The 21490-nt window shown below is 40.5% G+C and overlaps 1 pseudogene; it reads right to left on the reverse strand.

Moving 5' to 3' along the window:
* Positions 5088 to 9033, reverse strand: LOC109825200 (annotated as a pseudogene).

Raw genomic sequence — 21490 nt, forward strand, 5'->3', positions numbered from 1 at the left:
ACTCTGCCTCCGTCGTAGACAAAGCCACCGTCGACTGTAAGGTGCATCTCCAACATAGCGGCGTACGGGTCAAAGTGAATACATACCCCGTCGTAGACCGGCGCTTATCCAAATCCCCGGCATAATCCGAATCAACATAGCCAATGCATAGCTGACCACCTGTAGTGTCCCGCTCATAAACTAAACCAACATTGAGCGTACCTCGAATGTACCTCAAAATCCATTTCACGGCGTCCCAATGACCCACTTCTGGATCGTGCATGTATCTCGATAACATGCTTACCGCCTGTGACAAATCTGGCCTCGTACATACCATCGCGTACATCAAGCTCCCAACCACACTCGCATATGGAGTCTTCGACATTAACTCTCGATCCTCAACTGACTTCGGTGAAAGACCAGCTGAAAGCTTCAAATGGGCTCCCAATGGTACACTAACTGGCTTCGTATCCATGCTAACATGAAATCGCTGTAGAACCTTCTTCAAATAAGCCACCTGTGTCAAACAAATTCTGCCCTTCTTTTTGTCTCTGCCGATCTCCATTCCCAAAATGCGTTTGGCCTCACCCAAGTCCTTCATCTCAAACTCATTTGAAAGTTGAACTTTCAACTCATCTATAGCTGACCTGGAAGTAGAGACAACCAACATGTCATCGACATAAAGCAACAAATAAATGTACGCACCTCCTTCCAACTTGCGAAAATATACGCAATGATCAAACTGGCTCTGAGTGTACGAATGACCAATCATAAAACCATCAAATCGCTTATACCATTGTCGAGGAGACTGCTTCAAACCGTATAGCGATTTCTTCAACCTGCAAACTAACTTATCTTTCCCTGCAGCTCGGAATCCCAATGGCTGAGTCATATATATTTCTTCATTAAGATCACCATAAAGAAATGTTGTCTTCACATCCAACTGATCTAACTCCAAACCATACTGTGCCACCAAAGCTAGCAAAATCCGAATCGAAGAGTGCTTCACCACCGGAGAGAAAACCTCATTATAGTCAATACCTTCCTCCTGTGCATAGCCCTTCGCAACTAACCTAGCTTTGAACCTCAATGGAGTGCCCTTAATGCCCTCTTTCTTCGTGTATACTCACTTGCAACCAATTGCCTTCCGCTCCTTTGGAAGCTCAACAAGCTCCCATGTATCGTTCTTATGAAGAGATTCCATCTCCTTGCAACCAATTGCCTTCCGCTCCTTTGGAAGCTCAACAAGCTCCCATGTATCGTTCTTATGAAGAGATTCCATCTCCTCCTGCATAGCCACCTGCCACGAATCAGCCCCCGAACTCTGCTCGGCCTCTCTGAATATAGTAGGTACCAACTCATCGATACTCTCCACCAGAAGTACATACGCAACTGTGTCGGCATGCCGTGCTGGCATCTGTATGTTTCTCCTCTGTCTCCGAACCGCAATAGAATACTGAACCTGAGCCGTCGGTTCCTGATCCTGCACATTTGTACTCGTATCCTCCGTGTCACCGTCATGCTCACCTGACGTCACCTCAGTCGGCACCTGCATGGATACTGTACCATCTGGACAATGTAGAGCTGCATCGATCTCCACCACCTGCGATATCTCCTCTGTCGGGTCGCTCTCCACCTGATGAGAGCTGGGAAGCTTCAAGATAGAAGCTTCATCAAACGTGACGTCCCTACTCAGCACAATCTTCTTATCAACTGGATCCTAAAGCTTGTATCACTTGACACCACGCTTGAATCCTACAAATATGGCCTTCCTAGCTCGAGGTTCCAATTTATCAGTTCTAACATGATAATATGCAGGGCACCCGAATACCTTGAGCTGGTCATAGTCATGTGCTGGCTTTCCCGACCACATCTCCATAGGGGTTTTCCCCTCAATCGCAGATGAAGACAGCCTATTAATGAGGTGGCTCGCATATGTAAGTACCTCAGCCCAAAAGATCTTCTTCAAACCACTCTGCGACAATAAGCATCAGATCTTCTCTAGTAAAGATCGATTTAATCTCTCTGCCACCCCATTCTACTGCGGTGTATGACTAACTGTGAAGTGTCTCTCTATGCCCTCGTCTCGACATAGCTGCTGAAAGGGGTCAGAAGTATACTCACCACCGTTGTCGGATCGCAACGTCTTGATCTTTCTCATAGTCTGCAGTTCCAATCTCTTCTTCTACTCCACAAATAAATCTCGGACTTCACTTTTCTTCGTCATGGTGTACACCCAACAACGCCTAGAATAGTCATCTACAAAAGTAACGAACCAATGTCTACCACCAAGTGATGCAGTCTTGGTGGGACCCCAAACGTCTGTGTGCACGTAGTCCAGGATGCCCCTCGTCTGATGAATGGTAGTCCCGAACTTCACCTTCATCTTTTTTCCAAGAACACAGTGCTCACAGAACTCAATCTTCCCACTCTTTGCTCCCTTCAATAGCTCCTGCTTGCACAATACCTGCAGTGACTTTTTACCTGTGTGCCCTAACCTATAGTGCCAAAGTCTGCTCATGTCCATTTCTAAAATAGCCGAAGCAACCTGGCCAATCTCGGTGCTTCCATTAAGATAATACAAATTCCGATTACGGACTCCCTTTATCACTACCAATAATCCCTTAGTAACCTTCGCTACAACGTTTTCGAAAGTCACCTTGAATCCCTTCGCCTCCAAAGCTCCAACTGAGATAAGATTTTTCTTCAGTTGAGGAACAAATCTCACCTCCTTTAACTCACGGACTACTCCATCGTGCATCCTAATCCGCACGATACCTATCCCACAAACGTCACAGGATTGATCATTTCACATGACAACAACGCCCCCGTCGACTTTCTCAAAAGATGCAAACCAGTCTCGCCTAGGGGTCACATGAAAAGTAGCGCCGGAATCAAGCATCCAATCTGATGCATCCACATGGTTCACCTCCGGAGTAATCAGTAGAGAAAAGCACGAATCATCGGAATCATCGCCTTTCGTAATATTCACCTCATTGGCCTTCAGGCCCTTTTTCTTGCCATTCTCTTTCTCCTTGAGCTTCGGACAATCTCTTTTCCAATGTCCCTACTCCTTGCAGAATGCACATTGGTTCTTTATTAATTGGTGGCAACCTCTAGACTTTGACTTTCCTCTATTACCACCTTTCGGATATGGGCTTCTACCTCTCGTCGACAAGGCCTCGCCTGAAGTACTAGCGTGAGAAGTCTCTTTGTCCTTCCTCCTCAAATCATAGTTCGTCAAAGCGTTAGTTACTTCACTATAACTGATAGAAGATCTCTCATTTAACAACGTGAGCACGAAGGTATCATACTCCTCATCCGGTAAGGAGCCCAACAAAATAATCGCCTTGTACTCATCCGATATTTTCTCATCAACATTCGCCAAATCTGACAACAACTTAGTGTAGTTGTTCACATGAGCCGCAAGCGAGGTGCCTCTGGACATCTGGAATCTGAATAACCTACGCAGCAAGTGCAACCGGTTCTCAACACTCTTCGTAAGGTACTTATTGTTGAGAATTTCCCACATCTTCATCGCAGACGTCACCCCAATCACATCATACTTCAGCTCATGTTCCAAACATGACCTGATCACCCCACAAGTGTTTCTATTCATCTTCTCCCATACCTCCTCTTCATATTTAGGTGGCCTCTCGTGGACCATGATGGTCTCTTCCAAATTCTGAGCATTGAGCGCATCCTGTACGTCGCTTATCCACAAACCAAAGTTGATTTTGCCGTCATACTTCACCACACTAATCTTAGTGTTCTGAAAACCAACTTGAATTGTACTCGCCATCGATTTGCTGCTTTCACCTTCTTCTCCCATTGCGAACTAACTCCAAATTGTAGAGAAAGAACAAATTTGATAAAAAATTAGGAACCACCCAACTGAACCCTAGATCGGATTCCAAATAGATCTCATATCCACACGAGGAAAGCGAAATCTCTAACGGCAACTCCTAATGCTATCTCCACCGAAGCCTAGAACTCCAAGAACCAAGCTTCACACAAAATCTTCCTCCACCAAATCCAAAACACTCTAGATCTGAAATCTGGGTTCTGATACCACTTGTTACACGCAACGAAAAATTTCGGCAGCACTTCGGCAGCACAACAAGAGAGTCAGGTTGCAATAAGAATTCCCGTCTCACCAATGAAATAAGAATCTGAAGCGAATATCTCAACAAAGTGAGATATCGGCTCTTCCTCTCATCAGTTCTAGGAAAGTGAGATATCGGCTCTTCCTCTCATCAGTTCTAGGACTGACCTGTCGAGGGGTCCTAAAAGCTATTACAAATCACACAAATAGCAGTACAACCAATTTTTACATGGTTCGGCAAATTGCCTACGTCCACGGGGCAAGGAGGGGGGAGATCTACTATTAGAGGGAGAGAATACAAGTAGGGTTTACAATCACTCACAATCTAAACCCTCACACAAACTCTCAAATCTCTCACAAATATCTCTCTACAAAAGACTACACAAAAGGACTGCACCCAAAAAAATCTCCTGCTAAAAATACCCAAAGCCGAACAAACAATTTAACCTCCTGCGCACAGCACGAAGCCTCCGTTTTTACACCTGCAGCCGCAAAAATTTCCCATGAAACAAATCCTTGCACGCCACCCGAATACCTAGAAAACTAGGTATTTATAGCCGGCGGACGAACTTGAAACCCGCGGACTCACGGGCCGCTTCACATGTACCCGAACGAAACCCGAACAAAAATAAAAACCTCCACGCGGACTCACGTGGGTGTGGACCCCACGAGCAAAGCAGAAACACGTTCACACTTGTATCTATATTTTTCATAGTAATTACAATTTATCAAACATTAAGTTTTAGGCAAATGCGATAACCCTCTGATTAATGGCAATTTGTCTGAAATTGGTGACTTGTAATGCGTGGAGTTTTACAAGGAATAGTTAGATTTGTGAACTCTGAAATTTGTCCTGTTTCCTTATAAATTGTAAACTTTTTAGCTGGTTTTGAGATGAAGTGATATCTTCAAGAGAATTGGACATGTAATTGGAGATGATGTGTGAATCCTTTGAAATTATGCAGTGACAAATTTCAATTGAGCTCATGTCTACAATGAAAAATATGACCCGAATAGCAAAACTTTATGTACTATTCTCCTAAGTCCAATTACAATTAAGACGAATAGCATACAAACATATTCCGTATTGCAATACTACAACTATCGGTGCTCATGACATTCCACAAGAAAAAGAAAAAAAAAAAGTAAAGACCATGAAATTAATTAAGCAACTTATTTAATTTCCTTTTTGAATTTGGTGCTATCTTCTTGTTCCGAATCTCAAAGAAAAGCAAACCAACAATCGATAAGAGCATCTAAGTCCGTCCCTACTCAGAAATCATACAACAACTTCTGAAACTTGACCATATGCTCCGCCTGCAGCGATATCGCCACCGACAAGCTCCCGTCACCTTCCGCGCTGGGCAACATAAACGCCAGCCCCTCGCACGCGATCGCGCCGGGCCCCATAAATATCGGCCGGCCCCACCCGAAATCGGCGTCGTGAATCGGCAGCCTGGTCCAGCTCGTGATCCCGATGTTCGGACACCGAAACGTGTGCGCTCCCTTCACCGGCTTTGAAAGGTCTGGCTTCATCTCCAAGTAATCCAGCGCCGACCGCAGGTACTCGTCCGTCCTATCGCTCGCCAAGCGGCGGCCTGTATCCTGCTGCGGCCGCTTTTCCCTACATCCGTTGTCCTCATCAGCTATCTCAACGCCGCGTCCGCTATCGGCGTCGGCGTGAAGATGACCGTTGCGGAAGTAGGCCTCAGGGAGTGCCGGCGCGAGGCGGGTGTCGGTCCGTCAGTGCGCAGGTTAGAGCTTGGTGAGGCTGGCTCGGCGGGGAGGCACGGGCGGACGCTTTGCGCATCGCCACACGTGGCCGGCGGCTAGCGCGTAGCTGCCTGTAAGGTAGGACTTGAGTGGCTTAGATTTCAGGAGCGTTGAAGCTGGGTTTGGTGAGCCTGAAGAATGGTTTGACGCGCGGTAGCGTCGGGTGTGCGGGTTTGAACGCGGGAGGGGACGTTGCCGCGGAGGCTGACCGTTCATGGGAGGCGAGGGCTGGTATTCAATGTGTGGGAAGGTGGGGGAGGGAGGGTCACGGGCGCGGAGGAGGGAGCGGTCGATGAAGGGAGGGACGGCGATGTCAAGGCCGCGGGCTATGTCGGACCACGAGTTTATGAAATGGAGGCCTGACGCGCCGTCGGCGACGTGGTGCTGCATTCCGACGCCCAGGGAGGTTCCGCCGCACTTGAAGTGGGTCACCTGCGGAGGAGTTTTGACTCGTTAGTTAACGCATACGCTAAAACATCAACTTAACATTGATTGCCCCCTCCAATGCAGGGTCAATTGCTCCGCTAAAATAGCGGGCTGCTATAGTGTTGCGTCCTAAATTGAAAGACCCCATTATAATCAACTTATAGCATTTGATTCTGTCCCCTTTCTTGGCACCTTTAATTGAAAGACCCCATTATAATCGTACGTTATATATTCGTTATATGTACAACAATCTTATTTTTTGTCTTCAAAGTGAACAATTTAGTTTTGTCCGTACAATGTCTTAGATCAGTAGACAAGAGATAAATCGGTACCGTCCTTGAATTAATTAATTGGTCTTAAATAGACACCAGAAAGAAGCATACCTCACATATTTATAAGCTACCAAATTATTAAACCCCAACTCCCATGTAAATCTCACTTAACGTCGCCAATATTTTATTACCAGATGACAGCAGGGACAATCTTATTTTAGAGATTTAAATAATGGGGGCGAATTTCCTTAATAAGAGAATAAATTAGGTACGGGTCAAATTATGGCGGTAGGTAATGGATTTAATTAAAGATAAAGTTGAGCTGTGGTTTTCCCTGGAGATGGTATACTGACCAATGATCGTGCGCTATTCACGCTGTCAAACAGAAGCAGCCGAAAGAATTTGGTGGGGAGGTCCCACCAAACAAAAAGAGAGACCAGAGATGTGAACAAAAGACTCACGTAAGCGTAAGGTGTACATTTAAGAACAGACTTTTCCTTGGAAGTAAGGTGAGCGACTGAGAATGGAATTCTTCTCCCAGTTGATTTGGTCAGAATTTAGGAACAGCTTTTAACAGGTCATGTATTTATCAATATTCAATCCCGCTCATCTATTTATTGTCCCATGTGTGTTATGCTTGTTCAAAAACGACATAATATTGGTGTGCACATGGATTTCTTTCTCAGAGTCAACTTTGTAGGGCCTAAAAAGAAAAATAAGAAAAACACAACAATTGAAAAATGAACTTAACTAGCAAACCAGACAGAAACATTGCTATAATTTTCTTACACCGACACATAAACTTCTAGCGAAATTTCTTACAGATTTTTTCTATTATTCTAGCTTCGTTTATTAAGGCACGAGCTACTTCTTTATCTATAACTAGATTACTTCTAAATGCAGGAGTTTTCTGTACGCTTTAGACTTGTCCCTGTATGGTGACGCATAATATCATTTTTCGTATATATATTGGCATTCAACACCCAATTTAATCTATAATGCATCTTCGTAATCTACTTCTCACTAGTTTTCAACGTATTGTAAGTTGATGAAAGGTGGCTTCAAAGCCAAGCATAGGTTTTAAAACTAGGGCTGGATTTTTTCAATTATGTCACTTTATTCATTCATAATCATTAAATAATAACTAATTGACTATGATTTATTCTATACAATAATAAACATATAGTAATTCTCATTCATTATTGTTAGTGCTATTTCTCTTGAGAATAATCGTCACTACATAACTATATTCTAAACTGAAAAAAAAATAAAAATAAACACAACCAGTATTAATTGAATTACCTGCAGCACAAGCAGAGGATACCCTGAAACATCATCAGTATAAACCACAGCCGGAATAAGCTGCTTCAGCTCCATTGTAGGAGCAAAATCCCCAAAATCATCGATCGACGAGCTCGTCTCTGCCACAACAAAGAGAACTCCAGCTCCATTACAGTCAATCTCAATACGGCCATCTTCGTCCCTCGCCAATCTCCCTGCCATCGGGTAAAATGGCACGAGCGCTCGGCCCAGCGCTTCTTTTAGAACCTCGGCGTCGAAGAAGTTGGTCGCTGTGTCTGGTCGACGGTAAAAGTAGACGCTTGGCGTGTGGAACCTCGGGACGACAAGGTCGAGGTTCGAGTTCCAGACTCTTTGATTTGGTGTCGGTTGAGCCGGGCGAACCATTGAGGTTTCTTTGACGTTGATGATCATTTTTGGTGCACCTACATTTTGTTGATTTTCAAAGTAATTGGTTTAGAAATTGGTTGTAGCTTGGTAGGGGAGCATGTTTTTGTAAGCGTTTCAACAAATGATCACATCTGAGCGTGTGTGTGTGTTTTTTTTTTTTTGGTTGAATTGTTGAATTGAGTCGATGAGAGGGATTTTAAAGAAATATGTTTTGATGGCAGGGGTTGTGTTTACTTTTTGGCGGGTGGTCGTTTGGAAGTGGGGCCAACGAAAAGGAACAAGAGTCTGAGCCGGCTGATTCGGCCAATGAACTTTTAGATGCTTTGTCATTTGTTGGGCTCTTAATTTACCACTTCTATGAAAAAAAAAGAACCTAAGTTTAATTAGTTTGTTTCTCTCTTTTCGAGAAACAAACTTGAAACTTGATTGATACAATCAAAAAGACCATGAAACGTAACCTTACATTGAGACAGACCTACAAAAATTTTCTAACTTCTGGAACTTGCTTGTGATCGATCATCGCAAAGACGATTATAACTCTTCCAGACCCCCAAGAACGTACAAAATAATTATCAAAATGGTTCAATATTCAAAACTCATAATCAAACTCAAGTCAGATAGAAGAAAATTCTACCTTAAAGGAGGACCAAAGGACGATCTCTTATTGCTGAAGCTTGAATAAGGAGGCAATGAAGAACCGACGAAGGGGAGCCAGGGATAAAGAAAGCAAGAACAAAGGTGTACGTTTATAAAAAAAAATTAAGGGAGCTCTTTTGGTGGAGAGCTGGTTTGCAATGGGCACCCCAATCCCATTTTTATAGTAGTTTCCAATTTTTAATTCAAAAAAAATAAAAAAGAAAAGAAATAAAGTTAGGAGGGAGTGGTTGAGCCTTTGGTTGTGGCCTGACACGTGGCACAGGCCGCACACGAGAGAACACTAAAAAGTGCTATGGAATGCCGAATCCTGACGCCTCTACATCGGGCGGGAGTTGGTGAGACGGTGACCGGATCTGCTCTCCCCCATGTTTAGCACAATGATGTTGTTGTTTAGTAAAAGCGGGTCGACAAAGCGCTGGGTTTAAAAGGATGTGGATCACCAAAAAATACCGTTACGCCGGCCCCACCGGTGGGCTCCGCTCACGACAAACACCATCTAATCCGTATCCGCCGCAGCCTGGAAAAGTATCCTAAAGAAGATCTTTCTTATATGCCAAGTGAACCCTGCGTGTAATAGCATCCGAAGGAGCCCCAAAAATCCGGCCCGTTTAGCTTAATTAAGGGACTCCGGAGGGGAATCTATTCCAACGAGTCGGAAAAAAACGCCCTTCTACCCCAAACCTCTTAACTCTCTTCCCAAATTAAGGGGAAGGTTAAGATCCCATAACCTTGCCCTTATAATTTTATATTAATATTTTTTTAATGGTGTTAATGTATAGTTAATTCAAAATAAAATAATTGATTAAATATATAGTTAAATAAAATTAATATTAAAATAATATGAAGTTAAATTTAAAATAATATTTAACTTTTAACATGATTTATATAAATTAATTATTATAAATTAATTATTTGTTAAATTTTAATATGATTAATTAATTTAATGATTGTATAAGGTAATTTCTTAATTTAAATTAATTAATTAATTATTTTAGTTATTAACATTTAATTATTTATTCATTTATAAATAAACCACATATTTAATTAAATCCTAATCTATAAAAATTAAAACACTAAATATGAATAATTAAGGGGTAGGAGGACTTTTAAAGGGGAATCACTGGAGGATAACATTTCCTTCCCTTAAAAGACCCCCTAAATTGTGAATACGTGAAGCGTTAGTGGGGCCAACACCCACGTGAAACCATGTGAAGGAAGTGCGGTTTATTTCCGCGTGATGAAGGCCGGCCCACCCGATTTCACTTTGAGACCTATAAATGTTGCCTAGGGTTTCGTGGAGTAGGTGGGCAAGGCAGATTTGTTTTTTTGACGACTGCAGAGTGTGTGCAAGGTGGGTTTCTTTGCTGGCGGCTACAAAGGAAGAGCAAGGTTTGTGCTTTGTTTCGGCTGTAGGAGAGAGAGCAAGTACAAAAGTGCAAGAGTAAAGGCAGATGTGATTTTTTGGCTGTGGGAGAAAAACGCAGAAGAAGTCAGTCATCCTTTTGTTGGGTTTTGTGCATCTTTTGTAGAGAGATATTGTGAGGGATCTGAGAGTTTGTTTGATGGTTTAAATTGAGTGATTGTAAACCCTAGTTGTATCTCTCCCTCTATTAGTAGATCTCCCCCCTCCTTGCCCCGTGGACGTAGGCAGTTTGCCGAACCACGTAAAAATTGTGTTCTTGCCGTGATTTGTATAGCTTGTAGGATCCCTCGACAGGTCAGTCCTAGAACTGATGAGAGGAAGAGCCGATATCTCACTTTGTTGAGATATCCGCTTCAGATTCTTATTTCCTTGGTGAGACAGGAATTCTTATCGATCTAATCTCTTTTGTTGTGCTGCCGAAGTGCTGCCGAAATTTCGCTGCACACAACAAGTGGTATCAGAGCTCCGGGTTGGACTTAGGAGCTTGTTTGAAGGATTGGCTGAAGAATTCCTATTTGAATATTAGATCGACAACATGGGTGAAACAAGCACATCGGGATCGTCTCTTACGAAGACGATACATAATTTGAGCATCAATAACATGAAGATTGATGTTCCGAAGTTCGACGGCAAGATTAATTTCGGATTGTGGAGGTGTCAGGTGATGGACGCCTTGGACGCTCAGAATTTGGAGGAGACTCTTGAGTTACAAGAGAAACCTGCCGAGATGGAAGCTAAGGTTTGGAAGAAGATGAATAGTAGGGCGTGTGGAGTTATTCGGTCATGCTTGACGCCAGATCTTATTTATGACGTGATGAACGAGACATCGGCGAAGAAGGTGTGGGAAACGCTCAATGAAAAGTATCTTACTAAGAGCATTGAGAATCGGCTTCACTTGAAGAAGAGGTTTTACCAATTCAAGATGAAGAGGGAAGTTTCCATTAGGGAGCATGTAACAACTTCACAAAGCTACTTTCAGACATGGCCAATGTGGATATCATGGTTGAGGATGAAGACAAGGCGATGCTACTTTTGTGTTCGTTGCCCGAGGATGTTTATGGTACTTTTGTCTTAACTATGATTAATGGAAGAACTACTGTTAGTTACAAGGAGGTGACTAGTAAATTATGAATTGAGGAAGAGTGTGGATGAGTCCTCCGAGAAGGCATCGAGAGATGCATTAGTAGTTCATGGTCGTGGTTCAAACCGAAGCAGGAGGTCGCAGTCTAGAGGTGCACATCGTGGGATTTGTAGGAATCAGTGTGCCTTTTGTAAAGAGGATGGACATTGGAAAGCTGAATGCCCAAAGTTAGATCGAGCCGAGAAGAATAAGGGGAAAGCTGTACAAGCTTCGGATGTGAATGTTGTCAAGAATAGTGGCGACAATTCAGATTCGGATTTTTCGGGCTATTCATTGTCTGCACTACCGTCAGTTTGTGTTGCCAACTCTACAGAGTGGATGTTGGATTCGGGTGCTTCATACCACGTTTGTCCTAGGAGGGATTGGTTCTCCAGCTTTCAGAAGTTGGAAAGAGAGGATGTTGTGCTCATGGGTAATGGACATGCATGTTCTATTGGTGGTATTGGTACCGTTCGTATTCGGATGTATGACGGAGTGATTCAGGAGTTAGAAGAAGTGAGGTTCGTTCCGCAGTTGTCGAAGAACATCATTTCGCTAGGAGCTTTGGTGGCATATGGCTATAAAGTGACATTGGTGGATGCACGTTTGAAGGTCACATCGGGGTCCATGATTGTGATGAAGGGCATCAGAAGGAGCAATTTGTATTATTTACTTGGAAGCACGGCGATTGATAGGGAGATGACGACTTCATCAGATTCAGCTAGACTGTGGCGTTGTTTGATGCTGGGTTATTTGATTGATAATGTTGTGTATAGGTTATTGAGGAGTGCTTTGACCTGCAGTTTGAAGTCCTGTGAACCAATTGGTATGAGCGAGAAGACCGAGGTGGAGTTTGACACTTCTATCCATCATTCGAGGGGTCTTCTGAGGGATGTTCATTCAGGCATTCGGGGGCTTTCCAAGGGAGCATTATTGGGAGGTAATAGATATGTGGTTTTCGCAGTTGGGGATTGCTCTAGGCATTGGTGGGTTGCAACCAAGTCCCGTTGGTGTGAAGTCCTAGAAGTCCGCAACAAATGGAGGAAGTGTATTGGCAGAAAGGTGAATGTACTTCAGTCTGATGTTAGAAGGAGATACAAGAGGGACCTATATCTGCATTTGTGTCGAGCTCACGGCAATAGGAGACACTTTATTGGTGTGGAAACTTTGAGGCGATGTGATGAGATGGCAGATTTGGGGAGCTGTTCCTTTCTGGAGGAGGATCGGCGTTTGATGTCGAGCATTGGCATTGATGTGCGGGCTATGACATATTTGGGCCATCTCATGTATGGGTTGCCGACTGCTGCATGTAGAGATTTTGGATCTGGTGGAGCTGCTTCAGATTTTGGGTTGCGTCGGATGTTTGGCTACCCAGCACTTAGTCACATCGTGGATGTGAGAGTTGATCCGATAGCACATTTGGGATTCAGAAGCATGTTTGATTATCAGGTATTAGCTTCTGACTTTGTTCTGAGCAGGTATGTCACATTTAACTCTCGGCAGGTAGAGAGTGGTGATCAGATCTTTGGGACATCGCAGCGGATGGAGAGTGATGCTATTCCACGTTGGGTGGAAACTCCAAATCATACTGCATCATTTGGGATTCTAGCTGATGTGACACAGATTAGGAATCATGTTGATTTGGATGCAGATGATAGGTTGATTGATTCGAGTGCAGCTGATAGATGTAGTCTGGATATGACCATTGGTTCATCTTAGGTGGAGGTGTTTGGATTGTTTCAGTTTAGGGCCATTGGAGGTGCTATCAGCCGTAGACTTGGTCGTGATGTTGGAGAAGGGTTGCGAACTCTTCTAGTGGATTGAGGTCTTTGGAGGCCGTTTTGGTGAACTACGTGAAGGCTTGATTCCTTAGGCAAGAGGATACGTAGGCAGTCTTTATGATGCAGCCGATTTGGTGAGCGACATCGATATTTGGGGTGAGTGTTCGCACTCCCATTTGGGTCTCAGCAAGTGAGGCATTTGGTGTAGTCGGTGTATGCTCAGTTTGATTTGGTGAGTAGACACTATTTGGTTTGGGTTGAGTGTTCGCACTCCCGTTTGAGTCTCGACCTGTTGTGGAGGGAGTCTGTTGTCATGAGTCCATTGCCATGGCGTACTGGACGCAACAAGTGAGGCATTTGATGTGGTCAGTGTCGGCTCAGTTTTGGAAGAAACTTCACCGAGGTGGAGAATTGTGAATACGTGAAGCGTTAGTGGGGCCAACACCCACGTGAAACCATGTGAAGGAAGTACGGTTTATTTCCGCGTGATGAAGGCCGGCCCACCCGATTTCACTTTGAGACCTATAAATGTTGCCTAGGGTTTTGTGGAGTAGGTGGGCAAGGCAGATTTGTTTTTTTGACGGCTGCAGAGTGTGTGCAAGGTGGGTTTCTTTGCTGGCGGCTACAAAGGAAGAGCAAGGTTTGTGCTTTGTTTCGGCTGCAGGAGAGAGAGCAAGTAAAAAAGTGCAAGAGTAAAGGCAGATGTGATTTTTTGGCTGTGGGAGAAAAACACAGAAGAAGTCAGTCATCCTTTTGTTGGGTTTTGTGCATCTTTTGTAGAGAGATATTGTGAGGGATCTGAGAGTTTGTTTGAGGGTTTAAATTGAGTGATTGTAAACCCTAGTTGTATCTCTCCCTCTATTAGTAGACCTCCCCCCTCCTTGCCCCGTGGACGTAGGCAGTTTGGCGAACCACGTAAAAATTGTGTTCTTGCCGTGATTTGTAATAGCTTGTAGGATCCCTCGACAGGTCAGTCCTAGAACTGATGAGAGGAAGAGCCGATATCTCACTTTGTTGAGATATCCGCTTCAGATTCTTGTTTCCTTGGTGAGACATGAATTCTTATCGATCTAATCTCTCTTGTTGTGCTGCCGAAGTGCTGCCGAAATTTCGCTGCGCACAACATAAATTAAGAGAGATTGTAGGGATTCCTTGGAGATTCTCTAAGATGAATCTCAATGCACACATTGCTAGTATATCATGTTAGCTTTTACAATGTCTTCTCCAATTTATGTTACTGGAATAATTTTTAGGTTACAACATCTAATGCCAAAATTTTCTCATCAAAGGAAAAAAAGAAAAGAAAAAAGAAACACATCTAACGTCACAATTTTTTTGAAATTTATATGTAACTGGAACAATATGTGATTCCAACTAATCAAACATGCCCCCATAATAATCATAATGTGTATCAACGCAGCACTTTAATAGCAACTCCATGTAAGTGAATGAATAAGATCAAATATCTTCATATTCTATTTTTCTTTTCCGTATGATTTTCTAAATAGCTCTCTATAGTCAGGTGAGAGAGGGGCCAACAAAATATCACTATTTGGTCATCTCCAACGGAGTTGCAATTTAGCGGTAAAACCTATTTTAGCGCAAAAAATTCCCTTTAACCGATCGCTAAATCCCGCGTTAAATTGATGAGGTGCTATAGTGTTACTCAAGGAATGGTGCAACATTGTAGCTTTATAATTTTTTTTGTTTTTCTGATTTTATTTTTTGTTTTTCTGATTTTACCATTAAACTATGTGATAACAAATTAAAAATACCTATTGTATCGTATTATATCATTAATTAACCTCAGTTTATTCCATTTAAATTTTTTTATTTTTAACTTTTATAATAAAATTATAGTATAAAATAATTATTAAAATAAAATTCAAAAAGAAAAAATAGATAATTTAATTCAAACACATAAAATTCCGTAATACGAAATGAAAATATAAATCAAATTTACACTTAGTTAAAAAATACAACATTAAATTACGACATAAAAACTTACACGTTATTATAATTAATTATATGTAATGTATTATATAATTATATAATTATGTAATTATATAATTTGTTAAATATTTTAAATAGATAAAAATGTTAAAAGATAAGAATAATAAAAGGAATATTCTTTTTTGTATAAAATTTGGTATAATGGGTCGGAGATGGAATAGTAATTTGGTGTAAAAACTACACCAACTTGATGTAAAAACTACACCGTTTTGAATTTTTTGGTTAGAGATGCTCTCAGCTACCACTAAAATCTGAAAACCTACTCACATATATAATGATGTTGTACGTGCGACCTTAAATGAAAGTGTTCATCACATTTCTCCCTGTCCCTTTATGATTTTACGAAAAGATAGGCAACTACAACCGGAAAAGTGGGACCCGTCAAACATCGAGAAGCAGCTCACCAACTTTTTCAATGTTTGGTGGAGATTGGCGTTTTACGCTAAAGCAAGGTGTTTTAAGGCTTGCGTTTAAGATTAGATTGCTTGTATATATTATGATTTGCGTGATGTAATGGCTTAAGTCAGGAATAAAGCAGTAAGAGGCAGCAGTGACTTCTGTTGTTGTGGTGCAATATTGTGTTCAGTATGTGAGGTGTTTGTTTTTTACCATAAAAATCGTAACTTTTTGCTGTAAAATGTGAAATCTTATCATGGTTTAAAATTTTATAGCTTGTTTTTTACCATAAGTTTCTTATTCTTTTTGTTTAAAATTTTATAGCTTGTTTTTTACCATAAGTTTCTTATTCTTTTTGTTTAAAATTTTATAGCTTGTTTTTTACCATAAGTTTCTTATTCTTTAATATAATCCGGATTCACTGGAGTGAATCCAGATTCACTCCAGCGAAAGCTTGGATGGTTAGGATGGTTTTTAATGAATTGTTGAAGAAATAAATGCATGTGCTGTAATTTCGAAGAAATAAACGCATGAGTGAATCTAGATTCACTGCAGTGAATCCAGATTCAGTTATGTGAGGTGTTTGTTTTTTACCATAAAAATCGTAATTTTTTGCTGTAAAAGGTGAAATCTTTTCATGGTTTAAAATTTCATAGCTTGTTTTTTACCATAAGTTTTTTATTCTTCAATATAATCCAGATTCACTGGAGTGAATCCAGATTCACTGGAGTGAATCCAGATTCACTGGAGTGAATCCAGATTCACTGGAGTGAATCCAGATTCACTGGAGTGAATCCAGATTCACTGGAGTGAATCCAGATTCACTGGAGTGAATCCAGATTCACTGGAGTGAATCCAGATTCACTGGAGTGAATCCAGATTCACTGGAGTGAATCCAGATTCACTGGAGTGAATCCAGATTCACTGGAGTGAATCCAGATTCACTGGAGTGAATCCAGATTCACTGGAGTGAATCCAGATTCACTGGAGTGAATCCAGATTCACTGGAGTGAATCCAGATTCACTGGAGTGAATCCAGATTCACTGGAGTGAATCCAGATTCACTGGAGTGAATCCAGATTCACTGGAGTGAATCCAGATTCACTGGAGTGAATCCAGATTCACTGGAGTGAATCCAGATTCACTGGAGTGAATCCAGATTCACTGGAGTGAATCCAGATTCACTGGAGTGAATCCAGATTCACTCCAGCGAAAGCTTGGATGGTTAGGATGGTTTTTAATGAATTGTTGAAGAAATAAATGCATGTGCTGTAATTTCGAAGAAATAAATGCATGTTCGAAGAAAAATTCACTGCAGTGAATCCAGATTCAGTTATGTGAGGTGTTTGTTTTTTACCATAAAAATCGTAACTTTTTGTTGTAAAATGTGAAATCTTATCATGGTTTTAAATTATATAGCTTGTTTTTTACCATAAGTTTCTTATTCTTTTTGTTTTTATTTTTACAGATTTGCTATTGTTTGATAACTTCTTCAATATAATCCAGATTCAATGGAGTGAATCCAGATTCACTGGAGTGAATCCAGATTCACTGGAGTGAATCCAGATTCACTGACTCCAATGAATCGAGCTTCAATATAATCCAGATTCACTGGAGTGAATCCAGATTCACTGGAGTGAATCCAGATTCACTGGAGTGAATCCAGATTCACTGGAGTGAATCCAGATTCACTGGAGTGAATCCAGATTCACTCCAGCGAAAGCTTGGATGGGTAGGAGAATCCAGATTCACTGGAGTGAATCCAGATTCACTGGAGTGAATCCAGATTCACTGGAGTGAATCCAGATTCACTCCAGCGAAAGCTTGGATGGTTAGGATGATTTTTAATGAATTGTTGCTGTGTTCTTCATGCGAAGATGGAAGATCAAAGCTTGATAGAAGATGGAAGTGAGTTACAGAGAGCAGGAAGTGAGTTAGAGAGAGAAATGGGGAAATGGAGAACTCAACAGAGAAGCATTAATGTTGCCAGCCACCATTAATGTAGTGAATTGTTCCACGTGTTGTATTTTTGGTTTCCAATGTTGCCAGCCACCATTAATGTAGTGAATTGTTCCAATTTTATCCTTTTCACATTAATGATGTGTATTAAATTTGTCTATATTTATAATTCTGCCATCGAAATGTAGGCCGTTGGATTAGATAGATTGGAGGGTTAGGATTGGTTTTTAGTTCTCTAGGTTTTTATTAGAACCTCTCCCTATATATATATATTATATATATATTATATATATATATATATATATATATATATATATATATATAGAGATCAGAGAGAGAGAAGAGAGAGACGAGAGCAGATAAACTTATGTTAACTTAAGTGGACGTCCACTAAGTTTCTGTCTTTGATGATCACTTGATTGAGCTACATTGTGGATGATCCGCTCCGTTAAACATTGATCTACATATTCTAAAAGCCTAACACACCAAAATTGGGTGTGAACCCGTCGTGGTTTGACCTTCATCCACTCGTATCAGTTTTAACGATTTCGAATGAATAGAACTTTTTACACTGGCTCGACGGAGGGTCAAACCACGACGGGTTCACCACAAATTTGGTGTGTTGGAATTTTAAATATGTAGATCAAGTTTAACGGAGCGGATCATCCATAATGTAGCTCAATCAAGGATCATCAATGACTAAGAAACTTAGTGGACGTCCACTTAAGTTGACATAAGTTTATATATATATATATATAATATATATATAAATATATATATATATATATATATATATAGAGAGAGAGAGAGAGAGAGATTAATGGGTATCCTTGTCATAGGAGGGGATTTCCTCCTATGACGCCTCTAAAATCACATGATTGAGCGACATTGTGGATGATCCGCCTCCATTAAACTTGATCTACATATTCTAAAACCCCAACACACCAAGTTGGGGTAATCCGTCGTCGTTTGACCCTCCCATTGAGCCATGTGAAAAGTTCTATTCATTCAAAACGTTAAAATTGATACGAGTGGAATGAAGGTCAACGAGCACCGGGTTCACCCCAAACTTGGTGTGTTGGGTTTTAGAATATGTAGATCAAGTTCAAACGGAGCGGATCACCACAATGTCGCTCAATCATGTGATTTTAGAGGCATCATAGGAGGAAATCCCCTCCTATGACAAGGATATACCCATTAATCTCATATATATATATATATATATATATATATATTATATAATATATATATATTATATATATAATATATATATATATATATATATAATATATTATATATTATATATATGAGATTAATGGGTATCATATGTCATATTGAGAGGATTCTCTCATATACAATGATGTGGCACAATCTCCACCCAAGTGTATTTTATGAGACATTCTCTCTCCTACTTTATTCACTGTGGAGATTGTGCCACATCATTGTATATGAGGAATCCTCTCATATGACATATGATACCCATTAATCTCTCTCCTCTATATATATATATATATATATATATATATATATATATATATATATATATATATATATATATATATATATATTATATAATATATATATATACTATATATTATATATATATATATATATATATAATATATATAATATTATATATACAGGGCCGGTCCTGAGCATTCGGTGGCCCTAGGCAAAAACCTAAACAAAAACCTAAAAGGGCCCTCCTATATATAAAAAAAGATTAGCACAAATTAGATGGCGTTAATTAATCCTGTCAATTACTAAGCTTTCATTAGCTTCAGCAAAAGTCTAAATCCACAAAAAAGATTAGGCTTTTACTCTAGTGGTTGTTCTCGTTGTGGGGAAAAAAACAACCCTATTTATATTTAGATTTGGATGTTTTCCAGGTTACGTTTTAATTAGGGGCTGTTTGTTTGGCTAAAAATGAAGGAAATTGCATAACTAATTATGCAAATCAAGTGAATACGAAGAGTAAAAAGCAATATTTGTTTTCAGTATAGAAGAGGCTTTGGATAATATTTTTTCACAAGCATATGGATTTCTTTATCAAAGGAAGACAAACCTGAGACCAATATAATATCCAAATGCTATGGATTTCGTGGGTAACCGTGGGATCCGACAACGCATCCACCCACCTGAGGATGAAACACTCTTGCCTGGAGAAAGAAAGGAAACTTGTCAACAAGAGGATTATAAACAAGAGTGGTGTTAGGGGCACACCCCCAACCACACCCTCCACCACACCTCCTCTCCCTCTATAGTGCATTGGACCCCACATCAAATTTTTTAAAAAAATTTGATGTGGGGCCCAATGCACTATAGAAGGAGAGGAGATGTGGTTGAGATTATGGTTGGGGGTGTGTTCCTAACATTTCTATATAAACAACATTAATATATCAAACCAAAAAAAAAAAAACAGAAAGAAAAAAACATCAAGTAGTAGAGAGCAAACCTGGCAGGATCCCATGAGCGGTATCTCTCTCCAGGCTCCTTTGATCTCACGATTCCAAGATTTGGGCGACTTGGACTTCTTGATGTAAGGCCTCGGGCTTCCTATTTTTGGGGGCCGGCCTGGAGGAGGAGAAATGGATCTGAGAGATTTGGGGAGGAGGGCTTGGTTGTGACTTGTGAGTTTAGAGGGAGAGAGTTGATGAGATTGTATAGGAGAGGGAGGGGGACAGGGAGAAAGTGAGGAGCTTGGGCTAATGGGTTTGAGGGAGAGAGAGAATGAGAGGAGACAGATAAGAGGGAGTGATGGGGAGCACCATATAAAAGAGGATTGGGGTGTTAAAATTTTTGATTGCCTTTTTACCCTCTGAAATTTAATTATTCTAACTTTAATTAATTTGATATGTCTCAATTATATCTCTTTGTAGTTTTCTTATCAAATGAGCTTTAGCTCACGCTGATGCATGGCACATACTTATGTACTTTAATGGAGCATTTCAATTCCTTAATAATGCCTAAAGCATTTGTCTTCTTAATGTAGTTTGTGCCCCAGTTGAAGTGTCCCTTTGTTACCTCTTGTCGTTATTTCTATTAATGTAAGATAATTAATACTCATTAGTTTCTTATCTTTTTTCTTAGCACTTCTTTACACTTTCTCAAATCAAGAGCATGAAGAAGGCCATTCTAACTCTTTAATAATCATCAACCCAATTAGGGATAAAGCCCTCAGAGAATAAAATTAACCTACATGGAATTTTTGAAAATATAGGTCTTTAGATGAGCATTAATGTAGCTTAAGTATTTTTATTTGGTTTTACCTTTTTTTTCTCTTGTGTGCAGTTAAGTGGAAAGTTGTTCGATCATCACACTTGCCAGGATGTTTCGTTTGTTGCTTACATAAGGGAACAATAAGCTCTAGGTTTTGTCTATTCTCTTATTCAAGTTTATGGTACTAGGGATTTTACTTGCATGTCTTATTCCTCCCCTGTAACTCCAAAAGAGATGCACGTTTTGCATATATCCCTTTCATTTTTTTGCAACCTGTAATATTAAAAGGGACATTTTATTTATGGTCATGCTTCAGTTCTTTATGCTTATATGTAGCTAATTACTTCTTTCTAATGATCGATTACCCTTAGATATAATTATTTCCGAGATATTTCATTTTATATTTATATATAGGCAATTAATTCAATTTTATATAATATTTCATCATATTGTTAGTTGACATGAAAAATGCTATTAGAACCCAACTTGAAAATACGAATGTAAATGTGACGTCCATGGTTTCACACAAGGCTGCAGTCCAATGTGAACCCACGGATGTCAAACCTGCCATGCACCCACACAGTATAACAACATGTTTCACCATCACAGTAATATCTCTCTAGTGGAGCCAAATAATAAACAAGTGTATGTACAAAGCAGACAGGGTGAAGATGACAG

This window comes from Asparagus officinalis, chromosome 10 (assembly GCF_001876935.1).
Source record: "Asparagus officinalis chromosome 10, Aspof.V1, whole genome shotgun sequence".
NCBI lineage: Eukaryota > Viridiplantae > Streptophyta > Magnoliopsida > Asparagales > Asparagaceae > Asparagus > Asparagus officinalis.